This window comes from Anas platyrhynchos, chromosome 1 (genome assembly GCF_047663525.1).
Source record: "Anas platyrhynchos isolate ZD024472 breed Pekin duck chromosome 1, IASCAAS_PekinDuck_T2T, whole genome shotgun sequence".
Taxonomy (NCBI): domain Eukaryota; kingdom Metazoa; phylum Chordata; class Aves; order Anseriformes; family Anatidae; genus Anas; species Anas platyrhynchos.
The window spans coordinates 41,152,209-41,174,375 of NC_092587.1; positions in this window are offsets into that span (position 1 = coordinate 41,152,209).

The window sequence follows — 22,167 nt, forward strand, 5'->3', positions numbered from 1 at the left end:
CTTGGTCAAGAATGCTGAGTACTGCTTTTTCTCTGAGGGATGTTTGGTGGATCAGAGAAAAGAGGGTTTCTGGTTCATCTACCTATCTATGCTCACAAAAATTTCCCCTGCAGTTAGTTCTCTCCCCTTAGTTTTGTTAGCAGACCTTCTGAGTATCAAACCACAGTTGGTCAGGAAGTTTCCAACTAGGCAAGCTGTCCTTCCAAGCCAAAATGATGCATCCAAGAATGTCAGAGTGAACAAACTTCAGCTGCACCCCAAGCAGAAGATATTTTTGGCCTTGTTTTCTGCTAGCTTACTGAACAGCTGCTCCAGAAGGTCCACAAGATGCTTTGCTTGGGACCCAGAGCGTGAAGCTTCTTGCTGTGGAGCCAGAGCCTCTGTTGTTGCAATGCTTCAGCTCCAAATACTGCTGATGCTGCAGGTGGATGTGGAGAGGGTCTCCTGGCTTCCCAGGGTGCCCCTTGGATGCTAGGGAAAACCCAGGCCACCACCTGCTCACTTGGAAGAATGGAGCACCCCTCCTGAAGCTGGAGGTGGTATAGAAACTGTTAAGATGTGGGAGAGGGGACAAAGTCCATCTTTGCTCTGATCTGTTCCAGCCAATATAAGCAAAACCACTTATATACTTTCTGAAATTAAAACTTCACGCATTCTAGCTATTAGATTATTATTATTATTATTATTATTATTATTATTATTATTATTATTATTATTATTATTATTATAGATAAGCTTTACTGATTATTATTTTTTAGTTTCCAAACACAGAAGAAGGAAATCCCTGTAAAGGTCATTCCTATATGAAAACAGCTTTCTGGTGCTAACACAAATTCCTTAACAGTTCGTTTAGACTGCTGTTGCAATGTAAATGTATGTTAATGTAGATGCTGAGTGGGGTCTGATTTGCCTTGCTAAGGAAGCCGTTCCTGCTGACTGTGGGAATTGCCATTCCCAAAGCAGGGAAGGCATGTGCTCAAAGCACTTCAGTTTTAGCCTTCCTTTTTTTTTTTTTTTTTTCCTATTTCAGATAGGAAATAGCTCTTGGTGCTGCCACAGGTCTTTCCTCTGCATTTTGCCCTCTCCCTTTTCTGTCCTTCTGACATTTAACACATCCCTTCATCCCTTTCTGCCTTTCTTCAGTTCCTCTTATAACTGCTGTTCCCATCACTGCTCAGCTTTGCTCCCCTTCTCTCCCTGGCACGTTTCACTTGACCATCTCTTTGCTGCCCAGAAGGCTACTTGCTGCTCAGAGTGTGCCAGGACAGCATCCCGTCCTTCTCTGGCTCTGAACACCGAGCATATGCTGTCACAGCTGAGCAGAGCACAGCAATAGCCATCCAAAAGAGCGATGTCCCCTCCCTCGGGCTCACTGCCTGAGTGCTGGCTTTTCTGCATGTGCCATGGCAAGGCCTGCTGCAGCAGGGGGTGAGAACAGCAGGCTCTGGGAAGAAGCCCCATGCTTTACCTATAGCAGTATGTTCACAGGGAAAAAGCTGAATCACTTCTGGGGTGGTGGATCCCTGGTGTTCCTCTTTGTTTACACATCCCACCCTTTTTCCTGACTAGGGAATACTAAGTTAAAAGCAACCTTTCACTGGTTTTCAGTACTATGCCAAAAATAAATAGCTTGCATTTTGTAGCCTAGAGGAAGACTCCATGGGATGTAAAACAGGAGGCATGCAGTGAGTTAGGACATAGGAAAGGGGAGTAGAAGCTCTGAAACTTCTTCCGTTGTCAGACAATCTGAGTTTTTCAAAGGAGTTTTATTTCTTTTGCTTTACTGCTTACCAGAGGAAAAGAGGGAAATCTATACCTCTGATTCTGTGGTGCTTCACACACCAAAAAAAGGTGAATTTTCAATGTAAAAAGTGGTGGAATTCTGATCATTTTAGAGAGAACAAACAAAAGCCTCTCATCTTGAAAATGAACCAAATCTGTCTGGCATTTTCAAAGAAAAATGGAAACAGTCGTGTTACTGTAGTGATATTTGTTAAGTAGTCTTGAGCTCTGGGGAACAAACAAACAAAAAAAAAATCCCCACATTTTTCCATAGCTGTCACTGGAGTTACAATAATCAGATAATATTATTTAGTACTTGCTTAGTGCTTTTGATGCCTCATCCCAAAGTACTTCACAAAGGTCACAATAAGCATTATTGTTAAGGAATGAATGGGAAAGAAATCTCATTAACGGCAGCAGGGTGCAGATGGCAATATAGCACAGCTTCATGCATAGACCTGTGCCTTGAGATGCTGCTAATGAAGAAAGCCCCAGAATTGATTAACATCTTTATTGTCTACTCTCCTTTATTTGATAGGGGGATATATACGCAATTGTTCAGAATATTTTGTGAACTGTCATCACAGAAGATGCTTTCAACAAATGAAAAAGATACTGTTAAAATTTTTTAGACCCATATGATTGCTCTCAGTAAATAAGAAACAATTTGTTGCCTGTGTGAGTGTATGTAAATGTACACTCACATATGGAGAAAAAAAGAAAAGAAAATAATCATTGGATTTTTGGATTTTAGAGAAGCACATGTCAAAGGGTGTTTGATATTATCATAGTGACTAAGGAGTCTGAACTCTATTTCCAACAATGACTTAAGGCTGCCTAAGTAGTCTTTGTGTTACCCATTGGTAGTTTTTAAATCTATGGTAGTTTGTGATAGTTTTCCTCAAAATCTTTGTGCTTACAATTAAACATTATAAGGATAAACATTTCAGCTTAGATTCACGTAAATTAAAGCATTTATGTCTCTGGATTCCAAATTTCAGCTTTCCCAGTTAGTTGGGCTTGGAGGCCTCCATGGTTTAGAGGAGTGGCTTTCTGTTTGCCTTTGGGAAACAGAAGACTAATTGCCTCATATGCAGTAATCTGATGTTGTTTGCAAATGAGATTTCCAGGCAATTGCTAGACATGTATTTTTGGATTCTGTATTTTTAGTTCAATAACAGTAATCTTAGATATCACTCCTTTACAGAGTAGACTGGTCCAGCCACAAACCAAAAGACTCCATTTTATTAGGACACGGTTAGGCACAACTTCTGACAGCAGTGCCTATAACTCTGTTAAACGTGCTCAGCCTATCTTTTCTCAGGAGATGGCAGCAGCAGCATTCCTGAGATGGCTGCAGTCACTTGCATTTACTTTGGGGGCTTGAGGAGCAAAGCTGGATTGGGAAACAACTCTCCCTTTCCCCCTAAAAAAGTCCTCCCTGCAGCCATGTGGAGTGTCATGCTCAGAAAAACACAGACACAAGTGTTACATGCAATGTGAGCGATGGTCAAAAGGGTATAGCTAAAGAAATATTAAAGTCCAAATTAGCTAGCCCTATCTGAACATGTTATAGGTAACCCAAAGCAAGCATTACCCTTTGAGCCAGTTAAGCAAAGGCACTGTAAGCAACGCTGCATCAGGATAGCATAACTGCATATCACAGCCACCAACTTCCCTACAAATTTCTCCTCTGCAGATGAAGCAGAGGGCCAAAGAGGAAAGGTAAGAACAGGCAGACAGTGTTTGCGTTGGGTGCTGAGCAGGATTTCATTTTGCCATGGGAGATGTTTGGGAGGTGAGGAGTAAAAGTGAGGAGCAATAATATGGGAGAAGCAGGCAGGGAGTAGAGAAAGCTCTTTTGTGTTTTAATCTTTGTTTTCTGATGCTATAGTGAAAGCACCTGAGGACTTGCATATAATGTTGAACATCTGTCATGTCTTGTTTGTGTTGTAATCCTTACCCCATGTGGAGGGGCAGGGGAAGGTTTTTGTTTTCTGAAGACATTTTTACGTGTCTGTCCTTAAATACATGTTTTGCTGTGAGGATGAAGAAGCCAGAAGTGGCTCTTGGGCAGCAGGAGGTGGGGGCTTGCCTGGCAGGACCCATGCCTCCCACAGAGCTCCTGTGCACCACACACACTGATACGCTGATGACTGTTCAGCCAGCTGCAGTGTTCCTTACCACCTGGGGCTCTCTAGGCCTGTGGACTTCGTGTTCAGATATATCACAGGGACCTCGTCCAGCTGACATGTGACAAAGCAACAATAACCATCGCTCTTGCTCTTACTCTCTACTTACTGGCTTTGCCCATTTTCATTTGTGTTCCACTTCAGCCTGCCGCTTTTCATTATCACATCCAAGCATGAGGTAGTATTGGTGGCAATATTATAGTTACCTGTGATAAAAGATGAGCTGTGTGTGCTGTTCACCTCAATCCAGACCATTATCTAATTCTTCCTAGCTAGGGAAAAAAAGATCTCTGATCATTAACATAATGGCTACTTAAAAAAAGAAAAAGAAAAAAAATCTAAACAGAAATTACTCCATTCATCTCCCCTAGAAGGAATCTCACCCAGAGAAAAGAAGCTTTTCAGCAAAAAAATTACATGTCTTAGATCCGTTGCCAGTCCCTCCATCTACTTCTGCTGTCTTGAGTAGGCTGCAGGCTGCAGAGGTAGTGCGTGGGAGAGGCAGTCCTTATCTAAACACTGGGGGAGTGTTTCTTACTGCCTTTCCCTTAACACTCTTCTGACTTCAGACGGTTAATGGTGTGGAGAGATGAGTGGTCTCTGCTTTGTTGTTTCCAGGTGGCACAGCTGGAACCTGTCTGGATCTAGTTCTCTCACTGCAGCTGAGAAACAGAGGTTACTGGTAGCAAAGGAAAGATTTTGAGAGATTAGTTTAGAGAAATCTGAAGTTATTATTACAGAGCTATTCTCAGCTGTCAGAGTATTTTACATTCTTTTCTGTCTTTAGAAGTAAAAACTGAGCAGGGAGCAAAATTATGTTTCTCTTCTACCTAAAATGGTAAACTGTAGGATAAGACAGCTGAGTAGAAATCAAAATGAGGGTGGTGAAACACTGGAAGAGCTCTCTAAGAGATGCTGTGGGATTTCCATCCTTGAAGATGTTCGAAACTTGAAAGGATATGACCACGAGCAATCTGCTCCAAAGCAGATCTGCTCTGAGCAAGAGGCTGCACCATGTAACATTCAGAAGTCACTTCCAAGCTCAATTATTCTGTATTTGTGGGAAAGAAGGGTCAGAAAAGAAACCAAGGCTACTTCCCCCTCCCTCCCCAGCAACAACAACAATAAAGTGCCCACAATTTAGTAAATATGAAACACTAGAGGTAGTGGCAGCCAACTGAAATTCATTTGTAAAGAGAACAAGCGTGACCAGCAGCAGCTCCCAGGTATGCTGCTCTTCAATATCTCTTTATTACATTCCAGTAAGAAAAACTTCCAGATAATGCTCATATGTTCCGAACAAGTGTCTGCTTTTTGTTGTAATTCACCATCTGCAGGTCAGGAATTTTCTCTTTCTTTTGCAAATTTTCAGCTACACTGTGAGACACATACTAATTGCTCCCTGAGGTCAGAGCTATTGATGTTCCTTGATTATTTGAAGGTGTGTGAGATAGATGAGTGAACCTCTAAGGGAAATGTTTAACATCAAGAGTTTACAGGAAAATTTAGCGAATGAGAGAGATGAGAGCATGACAGCTTTATAGATTGAGGTAACACTCTGCATCTAGGAGAGGTAGCATCTAGGACTATCACTGTCTGTATTGTGATTATCAACGACCTGTAAAATAGTTTGAACTTTGAGATGTCAACAATTGCAAGTAATAGCATTATTTTGATTGTATTGTCTGGAGGTGTCTCTCTCCAGACTATGAAGGAGATAAAATTTGTGGAGTTTGCTTGTTTGTTTGTTTCTTTGTTTGAAGAGGGGACACTATGGCAAATGAAAAATGCATTAGCAAATGTAAGTAATTCAGATTTTAATGAATATGTGGAATTATTCATACACTTTGCTAGGTTCTCAATTAATTATAAACATTTGGCCATCTGTGAAAAACCTCTGCTTACTTCACAGTGTTGATTCAAAAGGCATATGGATTGCTGGGAGATCTGAAGAATGGAACTGAAAAATAATACTTAGGGTATTATATGAATAAACAGTTTGCATTCAGCTGACGCCATGAAGATCACAATTCTAAAAGGGTATTAGAAGAAGAAAAAAATGATTAACAGTGCATGAATGGAGGTGAGTTCACCAGGGACTTCTTGGGGAAGAAAAGATCAATAAAAGGGTAGAGGCCTATCATAAGCCACGAGCACTACAGGGAACAAAAAATTAAGACTTTTAATTTCCTGTTGCTATAATGCAAGTGAGGAAGGAGGAGGACAACTAGTGAATCAAATTATGAGTCAACAACTTGACATTGTTGAGAGGCAGAATGTATTATACAAACACAGCTGGGCAAAGGAACTCAGCCACATGCATCCAAGGGTTAGGGTAAGGAAACAAGTCTGAAATAAAGGAAGTTCTCAATTGCAGTAGGCCCATGTACAGTTATTATGAAGTAAACTGCTGGAAAATAATAGTCCTCAACACATGAACACCAGGATAAGACATTTAGCAGAGTATTGACATGTTAAATGATACTCTGTGACACTTAGCATGGAGTGTCTTTTTATTGGTTTTGATTGAAAATGAGTGGCCTACCCACTTTAGAAAACAGCAAGGAAGTGCAAAGCTGAAAATGAAAATGAAAGATAGATAGATCGATCGATCGATCAATCGACCGATCTTACCACTTACCCTGGAACCTTGTAAGTATGGCAGTGCATAGCTCTTACACAGGCCCAGGGATCCTGCCTGGTGCATTAAGGAAGGTAGAGCCTGCTTGTGTCTCTGACTGCTGTTTCTGGACCATGTGCTCCACAGGGGAACTGGTGGATCAGTGGAGGTGGTTTCCTCCCAGCTTTGTACCACCAAAACAGCTCAGCGGAATATAGATAGACACAGATGATCAAATCTCCTCTTACTGTGATGCGGCACTTTTGCTTTTGTGGTGCAGCTGATTTAAAGGGGGGTAAAATTAGTCTGACATTGATGGCACAAAGGCAGCCAAGACTCTCACCATCTGTTTTCCTCTGGTGCCTTTTGTGTAATGTTTGACTGGGTAGACTTTGGCAGCAGAAACACACATTCCTTGACACAGCAGGTGGCTTTAGCTACAGTATCTGACTTCGTCTAGTTGTTATCACAGAAAATCAGATTCAGTATGACTTTGTGCATGTAATATTACAGGAGTTCACCATAATTAGACACAGAAACTAACTTTGGACTCTCTTTTGTCCTTCTGGATAGCACAATCAACCAAATGCTTTCTGTCCATGCTGCTTATTTGAGATTTTATTCTATTAATTTCTTCGGTGTGGACATGAAGTCATATGTGCATGCAGAACTGACTGCAGGCTGACTCAGGCTTGTTAAAAGTTTCACAAATAACTGATAATGACAAAACGGATGGATGCTAAGTAGTGCTTGACACAAGTTCATGGTTTTAAAGAACGGTTGTCTCTTTCTGGACATACTTAGGCATTCTTTCCACTGCAGAAGTGCTTTCCTTTCTCAAAAGTCCATTTTTTCAAACATGTTCTCATGAACAGTGACTATGCCATCTCCTCTTGCTCATTGGTAGAATTTCCAGAATCTTTTATCAAGAACTACTTTTTTTCACTCCTTTAAACTGTATCATGACTTCTCTGTCCCAGTTCTGATTCCTTCTTGAAGCCTGAGCTTTGGAACAGGACAATCTGTTCCAAGCACAGGGGAATCCTGTGATACCTTCTAAATGCATATACTTGACACTGATCAGTATCACTTTGCATGGACAGCCCTTCTCATGTTTCTAAACACATCTAATGTCATTCATATCACTGTTTATCTGGTACTGAGGTCTTTCTGTGAACGTGGAATTATTCAGATTGCTCCATTTATTGTTTTTAATGCTAACACAATTTCTCAAGTGTTCTAAGCTTGCTAGAAATTTCTAAGAATGTTCTTCACAAAACTCTTCAAAAATGTCTTGCAAACAAGAATTTCATTATTTGTAAATTGTTCTTATGGAATCCCTGCTGTTCAACAAAATCCTAAATTATTCTGGGAAAGAAAGTATTTTATCATATGATGTAATTATATTATTTGTTGTATTTTCCAGTGGCAGACAAACATACTTTTCTGCTTTGTATCTATGATTATTGACAGTTCTCTCATTTCTGTTAATTCTTAGAGTTTTCCTCGTTCATACTCTACTTTATAAACTTGTATCTCAGACTTTCTTGTAATAGGCTGCTTATCCTTTTGACTTGCTTCTCAGTGTTACTCCATTCATTGTTTCTGATTCATATCAGTCTAAATATCAAAAATGTCTTGTGTTTGTGTGTCTATAATATACATACTAGAAGACATACATTTCTAATTTATGGATAGATAGATAAACAGAGACTTATGAAAAGCATTTTATTTTATTTGTATAATTTTCCACTTCATCGCTTAACCAGATTTTTATGTCACTGCTGTTTTAATCTAAGTAGACACATTACAGTTTTGGTGTTGATTTTAAGTTTCCAGTCATGTTCACAAGGTTCACTTAAATTACTTTTTCCAAATAATCTGTTTCTTCTATTTGATTTTTAGTTTCATGAACACGGTTCATTATCAACAATTATTTTATTTCTTAATCTGTTTGCACAAAACAAACACACATCCATGTGATCATATAGATCACATCTAGATCCTTTCTTCAATGCCAAAACATCATGTGTTGGTGGTTTGTTTTTTGTTGTTGTTGTTTGTTTGTTTGTTTGTTTTGGCTCTGTGACCCAATCCCTAATTATCTGTAAAGATGAGGCCTTATACACAGTTCCTTCTTGTTGGGTGAACGGACTTGACCTAAGAAACAAATACATGTAGATGGGTCGGTACTGGCAATGTCATGCAGAACAAAAGCCCACATAGTAATGCATTATTCCCTCATGACTCTGTTTTTAGGAGATATGTAAGAATATGTGTATTCTGTTCTCTAGTAAGCTTTTTTGTGAACAGAATTAAACACCAGTTATTGCTGTTAATCTTAAAATAGTTGATGTCTAAAAATCCTAGACTGTGTATTTCTCAGATATGGAACCAATAATTTTGACTTTGTCAAACTTCTGCCGTTTGACTCACTTAATTCATCTGAAACTGGACTAACTCAATAGTTCCAACATGTTGGCCATGCAAATCTTCCCATGACATCTCAGTTATACCGTCTAGGTGAAATGAATGCTCTTCAATGAACAATTCTGATTTCTTTCGTTTATTAATCAAGTCTCTATACTGATCTGTAGGAAATTAGAGGTGTCGTTTTTTGTTGTTATTATGTGTTTTTTTTTGGGGGGGGAGAGGAGACATTTTGCTTCTCACATGCTTTGATGTCTTAATGTCTTAATTTTGTTCCCAAATCTTATTGTGGCACTCAGTTCCTCTTTTCATCTTTTCCTTTTTGTTAAATGAACCTTCAGATTTACCTAGCTAGACTGTCCCCTCAGATTTAAGTTTTCATTACATTGACATATATCCCAGCCAAATCATTTAACTACTTTACCGTGTGGAAGGCCAGTCAAATGCTCTAGCAGAAAAGTTACCAGCCTTACAACAATTACCTAAGAATCAGACAAAACAAAATAAAACAAAAGTCTCTCTTCAAGTGCTAGTGAAAAAAATGAACAAATTCCAGGAAGACACACCTGTCTGTGCTCTTCCTTCAGCCTTCTGATTTTCTCTGAAACGGTCTATGTATAATGAAGATGATACAGTGCAGCATCATTAGGCCACTGTCTTCACTGTATCCTCATTACTGATCTCATGTGCCTATTGAACTCAAAATACAGTATAGGCTACAGCATAATGTACAGGTTCCTAGCCAGCCATAAATGAATTCACTTGGTATCGCAGTGTGCAATGGCCATAGCCCTACAAGTGTAATTTACTGGAGAAGGAGGAGACAATTAGCCTGCTTTGAATGCTATGCTGCTTTCTTCCCTGCTGCCAGGACTTAAGAAAGCCTGACCTTTGTTTTTACAGTATCTGTTCTGAAAACTGGTGATGATGCTGCAATACCTCACTGCAAACCTACTCTAAGCTGTACTTAAGAGAGTGGCACCTTGTGTCTGTGCCTTGGGGAGATAGCACACCATCTGTTGTCTCCTTGTCCTTTACAGGATGTTCTCTCCCTTCTGTTTAGGGGAGAAGGCATCATACCAAACTACATCCTAATCTGCAAACTTGTTTGAAACGTTATATCCTTGAGCCAGAAATGGATCCAAACTATTATTAAACTTGACCTGAAACTTTAGAATAAAAGACCATTGGGTCACAGCTAAATTCAAAAGTCTGGACTGTTTTGGACAAGACTGTCTGACTTTTCTGGATAGTTGGAGCCCTCTTTTATGGGTGTAGTTAGTTTTCATAAAGGTCGGAATTGTGCAAATGTGTCTTGCTTCCCCATTTCTTTACAGTAGCTTTTCTTCCTGTTTCACCCATGGCACTCTACAATATCGACTGCAGCTGTCATGACAGTGACCTAATGATATAATGTGAAATTATATATATTATATATATGTGTTTTGTTTTTTCTTTGATGACCAGAGCACAACTGTGCTTCTCTACCTGCCTGTCCTGGCCCTGGTCTTATTTCTACTGGTTATGAGATAAAAATTTCTCTCTGCCATTTCTTGGTTGTCATCTCTTTCTCCTTTGAAACTTTGTTTTATCTTAAACTGTGTGTCATCTGTACTTCTTGTTTTAACTTATCCCATTTTTAGAACAGCCATTTGCACTTTGTATACAGGTTTCTTACAGCTTGTAGTACAAAGAAAAAAATACCAAACTCCAATATCAGAAATAACCAGTGAGGTTTATGGTTTCTGAACTCTCTGGTGAAACCTCACTGCTAACCATGGCTTTAAAGGAAATATTTTAATATATGCAAAAATATGCAGATCTATTATGTAAACCAAGGGCCTACCTAGCCTTATGAAGAATCTCCTTTGGCTGCTCTGCTTTTATAATTCATCAGATACAATATCTAAAACTATCTAATAGCCACTGGTAGAGGAAAAAATACAGGTTAGGCAGTATCACTGCCTAATGTAATGTAAGGAAACTTCTAAGCTCTGTGTGAAACTCCATAACCTTGACAAGTCATTATACCCAAAAGTATTTTGAAGGGGTTTCCAAATGAGTTGAATATGAAGCATGCATTACAATTGTTATTTCTTCAATCTCCTCATCTACAGCAGTAACAAGTAATGGCAAATATGAAAACATTTTAATAATATAGACAGCTGGATAGAAGTCATCAGCTAACTTCATGTTGTCATAAATGATTTTACACAATTTTCAGTTTACGTAAGTTTATTGTTCTATTACAACTCAGAATTAATAATCAGATGAAACAGAAAAGATTTGCTAATAAGTATGCTTTTGACAAAAGAAGAATAAATCTTTGAAGACAAGAAAAAACATTGCAAAGGTACTAACAAAATAATGTAACATAGTTAAAAATTCAAATTCAGTTGTATTATCATCTAATAGTGTAATAGAACTGCAGGAAAAATAAGGTGAGTTAAATAAATAGCATCCAGGATTTAAACTCCCTGTTGCATCTCTGTGTTGCAAAAGCATGGTAGCAGTGATGTGGAACAGGACTGCCCAGGCTTACTGGCTCTGAGGATCTACTACTCATAAAATTTTAATAACCTTTATAACATGCAGCTTTTCAGAGATAAAGAGCCTGGCTGTAAAATTACAACCAGTCTTGTAGAATAAGAGCTAAAACTACAGAAGAACATCTGGACTAAGATGAGCTAGAAGAAAATACATGTGCACTTCAGCACTAATCAGGAGACTTTCTATATGAATTAACTGGAAGAGAGGATGTTGTTGGGTTTTGGTTCATGACACTCATCTTCACAAAATCTGATTTCTGCCAGGTCCCCCTACGAAGCTCAGACGTGTTGCTATTGAAGCCATATTCCTATTTTAGTACTCTAACCAAGCCTTAACTTCAATTATTCATAAGTATAAATAAATTGTACCTGAAAGACTTGTATTCTTTAAAGCAGAAAATTTTGGGGATAATTTCTTAGTCCTATTCTTCATGATATATGCATATTCATAGCTCTTTAGAATAAAATCTTAGCCCTATCATTTGTGATGTGTCATCTGCATAGCTTTAATTCAGAAATAAAAAAATGAAAAATCAGCCATAGCAGTTATGACAGAGATGAGAGAAAGGTGATATTTCTGAGAACAAGAGTGACCTGTTCGTAGTGTGTAAGCAATACAGAAAGAAAAAAAAAAAAAAAAAAAAAAAAAAAAAAAGAGAGAGAGAGAAAGAGAAGAGGAACCAGAGAACCAGAAGAGTGGAAGTCTTAAAGAAGCAGGAGCACTGGGAAGGGCAAAGCAGTTGGTAAAGTAGTAAAGTACAGATCTTCATCAAAGATGAGGCAGGAGCACTCAAATAACGGGAAAACCTGAGCTCACCAAGAGCATGCCTGACAGTGGAGAAACTGGAAGGGAAAGGAGAAAGGAAACTCATGTCTCATAGGATTTTGTTAGACAAAGGCTTGCAATGAAATGAGAATTTGTTTGGCAGACAGTGAGTCTGCATCACCGCTAGAAAAGGTCAGCCAAGATGTAAAAAACTCTTGGGTTTGGTATCAATTCATTGCCTCTCTAAGAGGGTCTGGCCTTCTCTTTCTGTCCTGTAGCTTTCAGCATGCTGAAGCTAAAAGTACTACTCCCCATATAAGGGCATTACATAAAATCCATAAAATCTTTTTTTTTTTTTTTTTTTTTTTTCTCCTGTTCAGTCTCCTACAGTGTGCCAGGTGGCATGGCATGCAGCACAGTCGCACAAAATGCCCTTTTTATATCAGGCAATGTTTAGATAATATCGCTTGTTGAGCGCAGTCCTGTTCCCACTGAAGTCAGTGGGTGCTATTGAGCAAAGGTACCAGATGAGATTAGGCCTTATGCTTTTGAGGCACTGCCCTGTTATAGTCCAAACCTCAAATAGGATCTTTCCTCTAACAAACAAGCAGGGATGGATGGGAGCAAGCTGCTTCCCTGGCTGTTTCCTGAAGCACTATTTTATACCCACCGTCTGCCCACCCATCTGTTCAAACCCTGTTACAAAAACTGGAAACATTCCTGCTTTTTAAATGGGGAGAAAATGCCTAAAAGAGAGGAATAGGTGCTGTGAGAATTCCGTAAAATTAGTACCCTGATCTTCCCAATTAAGTATGATAAAATCAGGAAATAAAGAAGATTTTTATTTGATTAAGAGTACAGTCTTTTCTGAGCATTTTATGAAAGCAACATCTTTTGTTAAGGATTTATCAACAAGTCAGTGGTTACCTATGGTTACTCAGACTGCATTTGTGGACTGCCAGACAAACCTTGAAGTACTTCATGGGGCAAAGCTGTGGGCCAATGCTTTTGGAAGCCTTTGCTTGTAGAGGGAACTGCAGAACTGGGACCTGAGCCCACAGAGCAGCCCAAACATCTGGAAGCAACAAGCCCCATGGAGTACATTGCAGCCAAACTCTGTTTGGTGGCACCACCTGTCACTAGGTAGCTCCAGCTGTCTATGGGCCTGGCTTGAGCTGCAGGCAAAGGTTGGAGCTCATGACAAGGCCACAGTGAAATGGAGAAATGAGGGACAGGGAAAGCTTTGCTTTTCAGTGGTGCTTTCAGGGCTTCTGGTCCTCTGCAGCAGCTGCTGCTCATACTCCTGCCCAGACTCCTGGGCACCATTACAGGCAAGCCCCAGTGGGCAGCTGTAGGCATTGCTGTCATGGGGTAATGTTGGCTTTACTTTATTATCAGGGACTGCCTCCTTTGAGACAAGGATATTTCTTGCAGTGACTGAGGCCAGAGCCTTAGAAAGCCATCTTCAGAAAAGTCAGCATGCTCTCTTTGTGAGGTGGTGGTCCTTGTATAAGCTAAGAAAAGAGAAAAGGTTTTCAGTTTGCAAAAAAGGAAAGGGATTTTCCACAGCAGCCAGATAAGGAGGTCCTTGAGGATGCTCCTTGCAATGACGAAGTAAGGATGGTTGGCGTTGCGCCATGGCTCAGAGAGGCATATCAAGCCAGCAAAGATTCAGCAATGCTCCTGGAGTGGGGAGGGAATTTAGTTGCTTTTAGATGTAGTCAAAAGTATCAATTTTAAATAATCCAAACTCCTAACTTGAAGTTTTACTGGAGGCTTTGCAAGTAGCTGAGTAATAATATCTAAGACAACTCCAAAAGGGAAAGTTGTAGCTGGAACCAGGTCTCAGGATGCATGGGGTAGCAGCTTATTATATTTTATGGCCCCTAGTTTTTGCTTTCCTGGAAATTAAATCAGTTTATTCGTCAACCATTCAGAAAAGGGGAGAAGAAAAAAAAGACAAAATGAATTAATACATAAATAAATAAAATGGGTAGACCAAAGGCCCTCACCATGACAGGACAGGACACTGCTATCAGGGCCACCTCGGCTTGTGCACAGGTGGAGGTGGGTGGAACATGTGCACATGTGGAAACAGACCCAGCTGGAAACAGTCACTAGAAATTGTGTAGTTCAGAGCTGTATTAGCTTTATTAAAAATGTAACTAAGTTCAAGCAACATCTATCTCATACAGCATCTTTTTAGAGGGACTTCGTCTGAGATGGGGGACTGGTTACTAGTCATAACTATTCATTTTCATTTAAAAGAAAAGTAAAATAAAATAAAATTTGATACTTGCTGTTTGCCAGAGAGGGCTGGTACTGAACTTCATCTTTTCCTGAGTTTATAAAGCCAAGAAAGCTAAGTACCTTGGCTGTTTTTCATGCTGTGACTAATGCCAACTATTTTTACTGAAATCAAGGTTTATGAAAGAGTCTCTCCAAACATTCCTGTTTGAAGCTAATGGCTTAGGCTCTTATCTGAGCAAAAGGAGCTGTACAGAACACAGAAATGAATTTTAGCTTGAATTACTGAATGTGGATTCAGATTCCAATAAAAACTAAGTCACTGGGATTTGGGATATTTCTAAATGAGGGTTTCGAATCAAACTGCTTTCCCTCTGTTGACAATCTTTTCCACACCACAAGCATCTTGGTGTATTAAAGAAAAGACTTATCAACAAACAGTGTATTGCAACAAAACAGTCTTTTTCACTTGACTTGGCACCAATTAGAAAAACAAATATTAGAAACTGCTGAAGAGCTGTAGTGAGTATGAACAATTTAGACAAGTTTCTAGCTGAGAGAAAATTGACTGTCATAAAATTGGGGATGGGAAAAGGCTGAATACAGCCTATGGGGCAAATGATGCTAATATTAATCTTAAAAGATTGATCCAATGGCAATTACTCTCATTTCCTTGTCTTCTGAGACTACAAGTCCCACTCTGCAGTGCTCCACTGTGCTGCAGGGCAAAATACAGCTTGTGAAGCATGAAGTTGAATGCTGGGAATTGTAGTCAACACACAATGAAGCTCCTTATTAAAGATTATTATAACAGGACTATTTTCTGCATGTAGATTATAATATTTCTGAAAGTTTCTAGTCTTCAGTAGACCTAATATTACAGTCTTCTGGTGTTTAGTTAAAAGACAACATTATTCTGAAATTTGAACAAAAAGTATTTACAAAAAGTGAAATAATTGAGTGTTGATGTGAGAATTTCTATTCCTGCGAAATAAATTTATTTTTAGGGAAGAAAAATGAGCTGGAATAAAGCTCACTGCTCTTAAGCTCTGTCTAAAGAGTCCAGGGTTCAGTCAAATGCATTTATTATTTTCTAAACTTAAATGCCCCATCCTAAAAAAATAATAAATAAATAAAATAATAATAAAAAAAAAGCAGTGGGAATTTGGGGAATCTGAACCTGCTTCTCTGAGTCTGATTGCTGTTTGGACACTGAAGGCAGGTTATCCTTGCTGGGTTGAGTCTGGAAGCCAGAGGCTGGTGCGTACCAGCACAGTCAGGACACAGTCAGGACTCAGGCTCTTTGGTGATGAGGGCACACCTTGTGCCACCACTGCACTTCCCAGGCCCCTGCATAACTGCTGCTCACATTCACATCCCATATGGCTTATGTAATCTGCAGATATTGCAGCTCAGCAGTCATTACAGACCCGGAGGCACGAAGTTTCAGTCCTAGGCTCTGGGGTGCATTATGGGCTAAATGAGATCTTGTGCTCTGTGGCTAACACTGTAATTGCTGTTTTCAGTGCTGTAGGACTGCAGCTACCACCTATCTCCAGTACATATAAATATATGTGAAGAAGGTAGTAACAAAAGTCTAAATGTGCATAGAGTAAAAAATAAATAAAGCTGGAAGTCTTTAAAGAAAGAGGATGATATAGAAGCTCCTGACTCCTATAGCAAATAACAGGTCTTCAAGATGGTTTTCTGCTCTCCTGTGTTGGCAGCCACTCTGTTAGATAATTGCTGTGTTCCAGCCAATTGATACTGCTACACAGCTTCTGGAGATTGTCTGGTGCTTATTAGGGCAGGGAGTTTGCCCATTTTATAAGGGATGCAAACAAAATAATAGGAAACTTCTAGCATTCTGTCTTTACTGCTGTGCATACCATTGGGACTTTGAAATCAGTTTTGCTGACAATATGTCTGTTCTGTAGTATCTAGCACAAGTGTTTTTGCTAGACATGTATTTATTTTCTTCTGGATGAGAAGGATTCATTAATTTGTCTTTGTTACACTTATTGAAATTGGTTCTCTCTGTTAAGAATGCAGGGTAGGGAAGAAGCAGTGAAGTAATTTTCTTCTAGACTAGGGGACTGTGCAAGTAAGTAAGGAACTAAAGTGCTTTTCTTCTGCTTACTGATCTAATGCTACTTAGAATGAAGAAGTGCAGTCTACGTTCTTTCCTTGGGTACACTGAGTGTGTTATAGGAAGCATATAGTGTGGAGGTAGACGGGCAATACGTTGTATTTGCCAAGTTGTGACATGGTAGCAAAGAACAAAAGTTTCAGCTCTTTACAATAGACTCCTAATAACTCCACAACATCCTGGAGAGGGTCAGGCCATTATCTCTTGTAAGAGTATTTTAATCAGCTGGTCCAAATGCCAAAGTAAATCTCCACAAATTTGCAACAACCCTGTTTAAATGCAAGCAGTGCTTAGTTTGCTCACCAGAACAATTCAAAACACCACAGGGTGAGGCAAATTTGTCACTTTTTATAGTTATAACAAAGTTTGGCACAGTAGCTCTCTACCTTGACAGGGTACTGAGGATGCCAGGTCACATTAGGCTCTGGTCTGAGCCTGCCAGTGGGCTGGGGCAGAATTTTCTTCACTGCAGCAAAGCAGTGAAGTGAACACAGCCTGGATTCAGCTGCTCAGAGCATGTTTCAGATTTCTGTGCTCTTGACTCGAGGTCAAATCTTGAGTCCCTGTGTAATGCATGCTAATGTGATCTTCTCTTGTCTGATTATACAAGGTCACCTGAGAACCTTTTGATAAAATGACATGTGGTAGGTCATGGTCAGTGGCTTCTTAGTGTGGTTTGTAGACTAAAGAGTTAAGGATTTTGAAGGGCAAAGAAACTGAGTTTCTAGTCTATTTTTCTGAAAATTGAAAGTATTTGCTTCATTCTAATATAGAAAACCAGCCAAAGTAACTTTCTTCCAATGATAGGTTATTAAAGTTTTGATATCTAATATTAAGCTAGCTAGCATTGGCTCCTTTTATAGAAACAAGTTTTTCTGGAGCACAATTCATCTCATCCAAAGAAAGACATCTAAGGTAGGTCAAATGAATTGCTCTTTGGCGGCATCTATTTTTCTTACTTGACTATAAAGGGAGCCTGGGATGAGTAACTCAGGTGTCTGAAAGTGAAAGATTTGACCTATGGGGAGACGAATCTCACTTGGAACAGCAAGCCAGAGAAAGCTGTGTGGCATGAAGCATGATAAACCTTGCCAGGAGATAGATCTCCCCTGCCAGTGCAAATGCTCACTGTGTATACAATTAATAATTATGTTAATGCTGAATTCCTCGCTCTCTGCCTTTATCGTGCCTTGATTTCATCTCTCTGCAATTCTGGATGATCTCTGTTTCTATGGTGGTTCCGCTCGAGTGGGCAGCCAAGCTCCATCACAGCCACTCTCTCACTCCCCCTCCTCAAAGACGAACGGGGAGAAAATACGATGAAAAGGGCTCAAAGGTTGAGATAAGGACAAAAAGATTATGCAGTAATTATTTTAACGGGCAAAACAGGCTCAGCATAGGGAGATAGTAAGATTTATTGCTTATTACTAACAAGCTAAAGAAGTGAGAAACAAAGGAAAGAAACCAAAGGTACCTTCCCCTCCATCCACCCTCTTCCACCTCCTCCCCCCAAGTGGTGCAGGGGAACGGGGGAATGGGGTTATCGTCAGTCTACAGCGCTTCTTCTCTGCCGCTCCTTCTCGGTCACTCTCGTCCCCTGTGCTGTGGGGTCCCTCCCACAGGATGCAGTCCTTGATGAACTGATCCGGCGTGGGCTTCCCACAGGCAGCAGCTCTTCCAGAGCTGCTCCAGATATGGGTCTGTACCACGGGGTCCATCCCTTAGGAGAAAACTGCTCCAACCTGGGTCCCCCATGGGCAGCAGCTCCTGCCAGGTCACCTGCTCCTGCGTGGGCTCCTCTCCACAGGCTACAGGTCTGGCCCGGAATCTGCTCCGGCAGTGGTCTTCCACAGGCGGCAGCCTCTGTTGGTGCAGGGCCACCTGCTCCACCGTGGTCTCCTCCATGGGCTGCAGCATGGAGCCCTGCTCCACCGTGGTACTCCATGGGCTGCAGGGGGACATCCTGCTTCACCATGGTCCTCACCACAGGCCGCAGGGGACATCTGCTCTGGCGCCTGAAGCACCTCTCCCCCTCCTTCTTCACTGACTTTGGCGCCTGCAAGGCCATTCCTCACTCCTCTTACTCTCCCAGCTGCTGTGTGGCGCAGCGTTTTTTTTCCCTGTCTTAAATATGCTCTCACAGAGGTGCAAAACAACATTGCTTTTTGGCTCGGTTCTGGTCAGCAGTGGGACCCTTACCAAACATGGGGCATTCTAGATCCTTCTCACCGAAACCACCCCTATGGCCCCCTGCTACCAAAATCTTGCCACGTAAACCCACTACAGTTTCCTGTCTAGTAGTTCCTTTCTTCCCTCTTCCTCGATCTTCCTTTTATGAGTTTACTCCTAACCTTCTCTTTCTCCTGACCTCTTTCCCAGACAAGGCAGCCTAGAGGTGTCTAATGCAGGACCGCATGAGCTCACAGTTCAGCCCTTGCTGAAGGACTTACAGTTACACAGAGGAGCATCTGGAAGTTTAAGCACTGCTGTCCTTGGCATTACTGTCAGTATCCTTGTTTGAGTGGGGCTTCTTTCATTTCTTGGCTGACTTTGTGGTGGTGTTTTCTTTTTGTTGTTGTTGTTTGTTGTTGTTTGTTTTTGTATTCAATTTTTCTGTCAGAGGTACCTATACTTCCTGCTTCTGAGAAACTAACTGCTGGAGAAACAGCCAAAGACCGCTCTGAGACTGGAAGAAGCTGAGTCTCTTTAGCAGACTGGCAACAGGGACTGAAGTAGGAGCATTTTTTAAAATTTTATTTTATTTTTTTTCAGACCAGGGACTCATTTAGAAAGCCACTACATGGGACAGATATTTCACTTGTATTCCAATTACTTCTTTGGTAGAGTTTGAAGGAGTGAAACCTGTTTGTACTTTCACTTGCAAGTTGATTTAGTAGTGACTGTGCCTACTGGGACACTCGTTCCCTGTGGATCACAGGTTCTCCTGGGGACACCTTCCTCAGGGTCATCTCTCTTATTTTTAAAGCAATCTCTTTTAATCTACTGAGTGATTAAAGATATTCTAATTTATATTCTTTGACTTAACCTATTTGTCACCCCTACCAGGGCCCCATATTTAGAACAAATCAAATGCAGCATTTTTCACCTAGGACAGCAGAAGAAAAGTACATGAAAGAGAAAAGATCCTATTATGTCCCCTGTAATACATTTGTAGAAGTGTTATGTGTAAGTCCTTGGAGTGATTAAATGGATGATAGTTGTATTAAGTTTTAATTGATGCTGCCTCCTAAGAGATAATACAGTCATGAGAGAGAGCTAGATCCTTCTGTTGTGTAAATTTCTATAATTTTGTTGACTACCACAGCATCACAAACTCATACAACCTGAGGATTAGGTCCATCAAATCTCACTGAATCTTCAGAGTTAACTGCAAATAGATCCTGCTGTATTTAAGACTGGTATTAAGGAAGTCATTTGTTGTAATGGGAGCCACATTTTTATGATTTTTAACTTCTGCTTTCTCTGTTCTTCCCTGGTCCATTAGTTTATTTTTTCTCGTCTCTGTCTTTGTTCAGTGGCCTTAATTTTGCTTATTAGTAAAAACTGCACTAGAAGATGTTGAAATTGGGGGAAGAGTCTTATGCATATTTTTTTTATTATTATTTGCTACAAATGAAAAAAAAAGTTTCTTGTTTATTTGTACTCCATTCACTCTTACAACCTTAAATGGGTCAGGGCCTCACTGTACCACAGGGGTATGTCATAAAAGCGAGTCTCTGAAGCAAAGGGCCTAGACCTGTGGAGATAAGAAACAGCAACTGAGGGAAACAATAGAACAGGGAGGACATGAAAAGGTCTAGATAGGCATGAAAAACAGATTCTAATTTCTATCTGCACAGCTCCTGTGTGTATTAAGCTGATCAGTAGCAATGATAGCACCTCTGTTATTTATTCTTCTAGTAAGGCTAGGCTGTACAGAATTTAAATTTCAGAGCACTGCATACTAATTGTGTTTGTATTACCCACTTGTCTTTTTCCTTTTTTTTTTTTTTTTTGTTTGTTTGTTTGTTTGAATGCTTTTATCACAGATTTTGTATTAATTAAAGCTTTTGGCTGAATGTGGTTGCTTGGCCTGGACAAAGTGGGCTTCAAAGATCAGCCTCTTTCACAGCATCAGGGAAGCCAAGGCTAATTGTTTGGATAATGACCTGCAGAGTAAGGTCCTCCCACCTTTTTGGTGTGCAAGTTGATCCTTTGCTCTTCCGGCTGGATCCAATGGCTGGATCAGCAGCCAGTCTAAAGCCATGGTAATCCAAAAGATACTTCCTATTGCTGGTATATCACTAAAATATAGTTGTTCCTTTTGTCATGAGATATACAGTGCTCCGTGGTTTTAGTGAATGAAAATAACACCTTCAAAAACAATATATAATAAGAGTAGGATACCACATTTAACACACTGTTTAATTTCTTAAAGTATACTGAGGGATAGGGCAGAACTAGACTTGACATAATTAACCTCAGTTTAACATTCAGGAGGATCACAATCTCTTCTCATTTTCACTGAAGCCACCTGCTAATTCCATTATTTATTTCAATAGCTGACCATTTTCCTCACCATTAACCTCATAGACTTCTACTCTGCATGTTTCTAGGAAAAAAAAATTGAGGTCCTGGGCTCTAAAGTCTATATGTATTCCAGCATTGTTCTAAAAGAAACAAGACACTAAGCAAGTATAAGAATTAGCATCACAAACCTTATTTGTAATTGTCTATTTGAAGAACTAGAAAGTTGTGAAGGAAATGTGATGCCTAGTACATGTATATGAGAACACTAAATTCAAAGCAATTTTAAGGTGATGACAAAGCATAAATGAACTAAATTACAATCAGTGATATCTCCATGATTTGCATCTTAGCCAGCAGTTGCAAACAGCATGACCTGTTCATACTTGTGCTGTACTCTGTGATATATTCAAAAGTCCATACTGACTTTTTTCCTTGTAATGTTACCCCAGCCTGGTTTTCAGATAGATTGCATTTTTACATCAACACATTTGAATTTGAAATGTGTCTCACATGACAAGGTACTAGCTCTTTTAGCCTGAAACTATGGCTATGCAGAATCTCTGCATCTCTTCTACCGATACAGGTCTTTAATGTGTTTGTATGTAAATGTCTGTGCCTCTCACCAGTATCTCTGGCAGCCCACAGCACTGTATGGAGTTTGTATTTATCAGGGTATAATATCTACTGATGTTAGTGTTTCAGAGGAAAGGCAGATTTCTTGGCTAAAGAGCTAGCATCTTAATTTGTAGTTTTGACATACGTGAAGATGCACCACAGCAGGAAAGTGAAAGAAAGATGATGCTTGTGCATAAATAACTGAATTACCCAGACAGATATCTTCATAACTGTAGTTGCTGCAAAACCAAATTTTTATTGTTTGTTTGGTTGTTTGTTTTTTTTTT